The sequence below is a fragment of the Dipodomys spectabilis genome, unplaced genomic scaffold (assembly GCF_019054845.1).
Source record: "Dipodomys spectabilis isolate Male_0828 unplaced genomic scaffold, ASM1905484v1 ptg000169l, whole genome shotgun sequence".
Taxonomy (NCBI): Eukaryota; Metazoa; Chordata; class Mammalia; order Rodentia; family Heteromyidae; genus Dipodomys; species Dipodomys spectabilis.
The window spans coordinates 2,749,192-2,757,605 of record NW_024870846.1 but is presented as its reverse complement, the minus strand read 5'-3'; positions in this window follow the sequence as shown (position 1 = coordinate 2,757,605).

Genomic DNA, 8,414 nt, shown 5'->3' with positions numbered 1-8,414 from the left:
AAATCTGGAATAAAGTTATTTTGTTTTAGATCCAAAGCAGCGACCTGTAAAGCATCTTTAAAGTGTTTCTTTTTTCTTTCTTTCCTTTTTTTTTTATTTAGAAATACTGTGAGATGACTGTAAACATGTTGAGTGCTAAAGGCTGTAGATTATTTAAGACATGCTTGTTTGTTTAAAACTTTCCTTTGGGTTCCTTGAAACTACATCTGTATACCCTCGTATCATTCCTCCCCTGTCCTTCCCAAAGCTAGCAAGCAAAGCTCAGTCATTACTAGTCTATAATGTCCTGGCATTTGTGGAGATTTATTTTTCCTCTGATTAATTCTTTATAGTAAAGACTGACACAGATGTAGAATCAAATTTAATTTTGTGACATGAGCCCTATATGAATCGGAAGCAATGCAGTGTTTCCAGTGGTTGTGGGAGTTTTGTTTGTTTGTTTTTTTAGTAAGACTGGACAAAGAACTGGAAAACTACCAAACTTATCTCAAATCCCTCTGGGTGAGTTTCCAGACTGCTCATATCTGCCCAAGCTGAAGGCCACTGGGAGATGATGTCAGAGGCATCTGTTTCCTGTCCCATCTGCACCTTGTTATAAACATAGTCCACATAAAATGCAGTTCATTTCACTCTGCTAGATTGTCAACTCAGAAATGCCCTGCCATTATTAGCTAGTGGAGTAGTGATAGCGCATGGGGGTGTAGGCCTCCTCAGTCAGTGTTGAGATCTGATGGGAATCCGCACAGAGCGCACTCTCCTTGCAGATGGCTGAAACTCCCAACTGCACTTTCCTCAACCTGGCTAGCACTTGCAGTCTATCATCTGACCTAGATAAAAGTGCTTCTGTCACAGTAGTTTCTTATTATGTCAAAACATGCCTGCAGAGTGATAAAAGTCCTGGCCATGTTACATTTCAGCTAAACATAACTTGGTTGTCATTTCCCTTGCATTGTGGTATGAGCTGAGACAGCCCCTCTTCCCCCCCCCCCCCCCCCGCCCAACCCCCCAGCCCTTCACAGAGCTCTCATCATGTATAATGTCACTGACTAATACTAATGTTTGGAAACATGAATGGAAAACATATTAATACAGGTTGAAAGGGCATTGGAGATGGAGAGACAGCTCTAAGATGGTGAAGGAAGATGATTCTATCTCAGGGTTAAAAGCAAACGAGAGATCGCTGCAGGAAGGATAATGCTATTTCCAATATTGGGCAGAGTGTCTGTGTTTGCTTTCAATTCTCAGAATGTGTGATCTCAGATCAGGATGAATCAAAAGGCTCTGGTGGTGGGAGTCATATTTGGTCTATCCAGGGTAAGAACTACAACTGTGTTCAGACATCAGACAAATCAGCAAGAAACTATTATTGTCTTTCTTTGGGGCCAAATGGGATATGCAGTCATAGGAGAAAAGATGCTGAAATTGGGGTGCAGGGTGGAAACCAATTCTGAGACTGAATTTGAGAATAAGTTGATAGGAAAAGCAAAATGAAATAAAGCAAGAGCATCTTAGTGTGTCCTGAATTTCAGCCCAACACAGCAATACAGAATTGTATCACCCTGTCCCTCTACTACGCTCACTGATTCCTACCTCAGATTTTAGACTTGTTAAGTCTTGAATGTTTGCTGCCAAAAGACTCTTTTCATCCCTCTGTGAGGAACTCGAAGTCTGGGTGGGGGAATGAGCTATGCGCTGCTCTTCTAGGCATCTGTCACGCCCGAGACCTCTGCCTCTATCCAAAGTTGAGGTGATCAACTCCTAGCATATCTGCAGCTCTGCACACACAGAGAATCCTAAGAAACATTTAACATGCCTCTGCCCTTATGCTGATTTTTGTCATCTTGCCAATAAGGAAGAATTGTGATTACCTGCCACTTTTTTTTAAATGCAAAAACAAAAAAACTTTACAAAATGTCCAGCCCCATTCTTTATGAACTGCCAAAGCTTAGGCCTAATCGGGATAGATATATTGTGTTTATGTAATACCCTTGAGATTTTAAAAAGATGACCGTGGCTGGCAAACAAAAAATCAAATTAAATGTAATTTTAATCTGATTTTGAAAGCTTGCACATACTATATGTTTCCTCAGGACGCAATAGAAGACCATAGGTAGCGTTCAATTGCTCTAAAGAAAAGCCCAGAGAAGAAATAGCAGAAATTCCTTGACATGGCTAAGCTTGGCTTTCATGGATAGAATTTAACCTTAAATTTTATCAAGAAGATGACACATAATATGTATACAATAGGCCTAAACTCCAAAATATTACACATTTAGTTGTCTTTTAAATTAATTAATGTTTGATAAGAGTAGTAATGCCCTTATTTTATGTCACCTGCCAAAGAAAGACGACCTGCCACATTGCACCTCCTCTCTCTCCACATTCCCTCATGTCTTAAAAGACCCTTTTATATATAGTCCAGGTGCCTGTGGCTCACCCCTGTAATCCTAGCTACTCAGGAGGCTGAGATCTGAGCATCGCGGTTCCATGCTAGCCTGGGCAGGAAAGTCTGTGGGACTCTTGTCTCCAGTAAACCACCAGAAAACCAGAAGGCATGCTGTTGCTTAAGTGGTACAGTGCTAGCCTTAAGCTGAAGAGCTGAGGGACAACACCCAGGCCCAGAGTTCAAGCCCCATGACCAACAAAAACAAAAGAACACTTTTATAAATGTGTTACTTCCCTACTCTGCACTTATTTTGATTGGTATAGTTCTATGTTCCACCACTGATCCTTGGCATTCTTTTTACTTAAAGCATTCCATATTTAATTATCCATAATTGAACTGATTATTTTAAAATTGCATTGTTTGGTGATTATAATTACAGAAATTTTTGTAGATTAGGAAAAAGTTAATAGCAGCATAACACTGTTTTCACAAGTAATAATGCCTACCATTCCAAGATATATCAAGACATTGAATAGACAGATTATATATCTACTGATTGGTATGTTTGTTTGATTTCTTGATTAATCATTAATGCATTTTGGCAGAATAATTATCCAAACTTTTAAGTTCTAAATAATTTCAGATTTTTGCATCAAGGATGACAGGCCCTTAGAAACTATAGACTCTAACATTCTCTAATGTTAATTTGTAGATACATGAGCTAAAATTTATGTAAGTTTAGGTTGTATAAAATCCAAACTTGATGGTTCCTATTTCTGGAGATATTTCCATGAAGTCTTCCAAACTATGGGATTTTTTTAAACTTGATTTTCTTTTACACCTTTCCCAATTATGTAGCAAAAAAAAATCCCTTAAAATCATAAACTTTAATTTGTCCACTATATAAGCCTAATAAGACCATTACTTAATACAAACACGAAAACCTAAAAAAAAACCAAAAAACAAAAAATGCAAACAAAAAAAAGTATTTTGAGTATTGTTAGGATATTTTTTCCATGCTCTTATTCTAGTTCTTTAGGTTACATTAAGATTTTGTATGGCAAAGGAAGCAAAATTATAAAATGCACGAGAAATACAATGATATCCAGTACTGTAAATTTAGTCACTAAACTTAAATTCCTTGTGCTACAGTGATGGCCAAGCATCTTCCTGCTCTATTAATTTTATCCCAACCCTGGCTTTCCAATTTTTAAAGATGAGCCTGTATTAAGAACCTGTGTCCACCCCTCCACACCCTCTCCCAGACATGATGTAGTTAAAATACCTGAGGCATACTAAATATAATAAAGGCATAGGGAAGGCTATGTTTGAAAATAAGGATTTATCATGAATTAACATGTGCTTTGCTCAGTTATAAGGATTTCATGCATCTCATTACATGCAACTCTCACCTCTGTTCATCTTGAACCTAAATTTGAAACTGATAGCCAGTTATTTGTCAAAGTGGGTTTAGCATTTTCCAAATCTAAAGTTCTCTGGAAGAAATTGAGGAGTATTTTCATTCACTCCTTCCAAGCTTAAAAAAAACCCTCTGAATCTTTCTGCAGATGAAATATGATAAACTGGTATAATCTGAGCAGATACCGTGTCACAGTACATACTAAAGGATGCTCCCGATTCATGCTGATTCTGCATCGCTTTGCCTCTCTTGATAGGCGTGTAATTACTTTTTTTCAAGTGTGTTAATTCTGGTGTTAAATTTTATAGGAGTATCTCCGTTTTATATATTGCCTAGATTTGCAGTGTTCTTCCAAGATTTGTCTCCCTCTCTAAACTTGGGATATATCCATCGCTTCTCATCACTTAAGGAGAGAAATGTTCAAGTATACAGTGCTCCAGAGGTCAGTTTCTCACCAATCCCTACTTTCCACATGCACTAAATCAACAATGGAAACTCTTCTACCTGCACCCTAATTACACACACACACACACACACACACACACACACACACACACACACACACACACACACTGCTTAATTTAATCATCACAGCACACAAAGAATGAACCAACTTTGGCTGAAACATTACTGTTTGTTGGTGCTTAATTGTTTTAATGATAAATTGACATGTTGATTCCTCTATTTTGTTGCAAAAGACAGAATATAGCTCTTTAAAATATATTGAGTCACTTCAATTTGAAAATTTATTTCAATATTTCAAAAACTTTAAGTGCAGTATATACATACGTGTAATATACATGTATATATTGTATGTATGTATATATGCACATGTATATTCCTATGCATGTATACATATGTATCCATCCATACACGTGAATATACAATACACATATATGAATATACATGTATATGCACATACATGTATATATACAGACATGTATGTAAACATATATATATATATATATATATATATACATATATATGAATATACACGAACAAGTACTATAATGAAGAAATGATTAAATTGTTTCTAAGGGTAGCCATTAAAAGATAAGTGCAGATAAAGAATTAAGCTGATCAAAGTAAAACCTACAACGTATTAACATAAGCATTTGCCTAATTCAGTGGAAACCAAAGCTCAGCATGCCAGCAGTTGGCTTGTTATTTCTTCCTAAATTTATCAAAGTAAAGTGAAATGAACTAATATGTAGCCATGGTTCTCTCTATTACAATAGCTATAAAATCACTGCAAATATCCTATTGGTGAACACAGGAATAGAAACACATGTATGAATACGCACATTAAATATTTTAGAAAATTTCATTACTTTAAGAGCTACAAGCTGCTATTTTTTTCTGTCTACCTAATGTAGATAATTGTAGTAAGTTTTTCATAGATATATTTTTCACTTTTCCTTTATCCTCTTTCTTTTATTTGAAGATGGGCCCTTCTATTAAAAATATTATGCCAACAGCCTATCTCTCAAATCTATCCATCTGACCATCTACCTGAGGTTTTTTTTTTTTTTAGAACTGAATTAGAACTCCTCAGAGTTGACACAAGTATTTAAAATAATTAAGTGTAAAAATTAAATAGTGATTTGCTTTTGATGATGAGAGAGGGAGAGAGTCAGAGAGCGTTGGTTTACTTTGATTCTATTACTGCATGTGTCCAAGAGCAAGATAAAAATCAGGTGTGAGCTGATATACACTTTTTCCACTGAGAAATACTTAGTTTTCAGGTTACCTCAGTATATAGCATATATACGTGTGTATGTGTATAGACATATATAGATAAAAATTAGCTATTCATTTTAGAATTTAATATGATTAAGTTTCATAAACATGAAATCATAATTATGTAATTAGATTAATTTAGTAGTCATACGTTGCCTATTCCTACATTAAGAAACGACTTATTTAACTGTTCCTCAAAAACATCATTTAAATTTTGAGTTTTTTTCAGTGAATACTATATTTCTTTTTGAAATTTACCTAAATCTAGCACTTTCTGAGTTCAAGTGACGTGATGTCATCTGTTTTATTTCATGTGGCAATAGCCATCTGCACAGTCTTCACCATAAATTTCTGGCCTACAGTCATGTGGAAGCTATATAGTTGTGGTCTTCTGTGTTTAAAGCAATTGCACTTTTAGTTTTATATCTTCCACTTGTTAAGTAAATATGCATAAACATGGGATGGCTAATATTCTGTGTGAATGATGCACTTTCTAACTTCTGGGTTTTGATGAAGCAAATAGAAACCAGTTGAAGGTAATATCTTCAAACGTCATAAGGTGTACAGTAACGTCATTGACTTCAGCATTATGCACTGGCAATTTTGTTTTGATATTAAATAATCTAATACTGATGAAATAGTGGATTCATATGGCATCCACACATATTCCATTCCTTGGTTTGGGGTAACATTTTCCAGCGTCTCATATGGTCTGTGCTTCATAAGATGGAATGCTTCTTTCATTCATGGGGGTATACTAAAACATAGCAGCAAATTCTAGAGCTTTCCAAGAGAAGCAATGGTACAGCGAGTAGTGGAGTTGGCGAGATGTCATGGTGGGGCATAGAGGTGAACCCTGCTATCCTCCAGGGTGGAACTTCTCTGGGACTGGCTGTCTGCGGACTGCTCTCCGCATACTTGAATGGGTAACTTTAAACAATTACACATCTTCTCTGTGTTGATTCTCTGTATAGATCATCTCTGTGGATACCTGGATATGCAAAAGTGTTACATTAAAATGTTGATATGAAAAGGTGTATTGCTCCTAGCTGGGGTTGTAAGTTCTTCTCCATGGTATTGATAAATTCTTGGGGCCTGTGATGGGGTATGGGTGCGTTCACCATCCAGCCTAAATGTGCACAGTTATTACACGTAATTAAGCATTCCCTATTTATGTGCCCTGCTCCTTCAAACCATCTGGGAGGTAACTTCTGTCATGGGTGTTGTGTCCTTGTTTTCCTTTTCCTTTGTAAGTTTTCAGTGGTGTACATATGCATGTATGCTAGATGCACACTGAATATGACCATATATACATGTATATACATATACATACTTGTGTGAAAATATGATCTTCATTGCACTGTTTCATGTTTTCAGACTTTACAGAGTATAACAAAATACTGTATTCTTATTTTTAAAATTATTTTTGTGCTGATCTAAGGTCTTGAACTCAGGGTCTGCATGCTGTCCCTGAGCTTTCTTTTTCATTCAGGCTAGTACTCTATCACTTGAGCTACTGCTCCATTTCTGCCATTATTTATTTATTTATTTGGTGCTTAATTGGAGATAAGGGTCTCACAGGCTTTCCTGCCTAGCCTGGTTTTGAAGCATGATCCTCAGACCTCAGCCTCCCGGGTAGTTAGGATTACAATTGTGAGCCACTGGTGCCAGGCACATGTGGAATTAATTTTGCTTAATGTATGTGGTATTCATAGATAACCATCACATGTTTTCATCACAGTACTGATTAATTGTATGAATATACCACTGTATGAATGATGCAATTTGAATATACTTATGCTTTCTTTAAATTCATACAATTTTCTTTAAAAACTCTTAAAATGTCCCAAAGTGTATACTGTATACAAGAAATTTGTTTGTGCCCAAGAACATGCCCAGCACACAAAATCATGTGTATATCTCGTAGGACTACACACACATACACACACACACATGTACACATAATTGCATCCAATGTCTAAAGGTTCTAGATTAAGTTGATACTTTCTCAGTTATTATAGATGATACCAAGTTGTTTTCCAGACGGACACTGTAGATATCCTAGCTATTATAGGAGAGATTTTGCTATTCTGGATTTTTTCCTGTAGCTGATATTTACTGAATTTTTACTATTTTTCTGTGTTGAGAGGTGAAAGAATGTCAAGTTTTGCCTTCTGTTTGTGTTTTTCGGCTTATTAAGAATATGATGCCTTTAAACACAAGTGTGTATGAATTTCACACATGCAGAAATATGTTTTTCTTTTCTTTCATTTATGAAATGACGGTGGTAGACATATTACCCTTTTTTCAGTTTTGTCCATTTTTCATAGGAATTTACTAATGTTGACCAAATGTTATGAATAGTAATTCTTCTTTGTTCATATGGGTTATGGATAACTTTTTTTTTTTTTTTGCCGGTCGTGGGGCCTGAACTCTGGGTCTGGGCGCTGTCCCTCAGCTCTTCACTTCAAGGCTAATGCTCTACCTCTGGAGCCACAGCGCCACTTCTGGCTTTTTCTGTTTATGTGGTGCTGAGGAATTGAACCCAGGGTCTCATGCTTGCAAGGCATGCACTCTACCGCTGAGCTACGTTCCCAATCCCATGGATAACTTTTTGTATTATATATTTTTATATTTTTAGTGTGATGAGGATGTTTATCATGCAATGAGATACCATTAGAAATGCCAGTTTTCTTACTTGGAAGAAGATCAACCAATCAGTGCTTCCCTTTATTATTTATACTAAAGATGTTCTCCCTATGGTCTCTGAAATACTTTTCTTTTTATTACTACTGATGTTCCATCATGGGATTACCCCAAGCTTAGTGACCTGAGACACACATTTATTATCTCTAAATGTCCGGATCA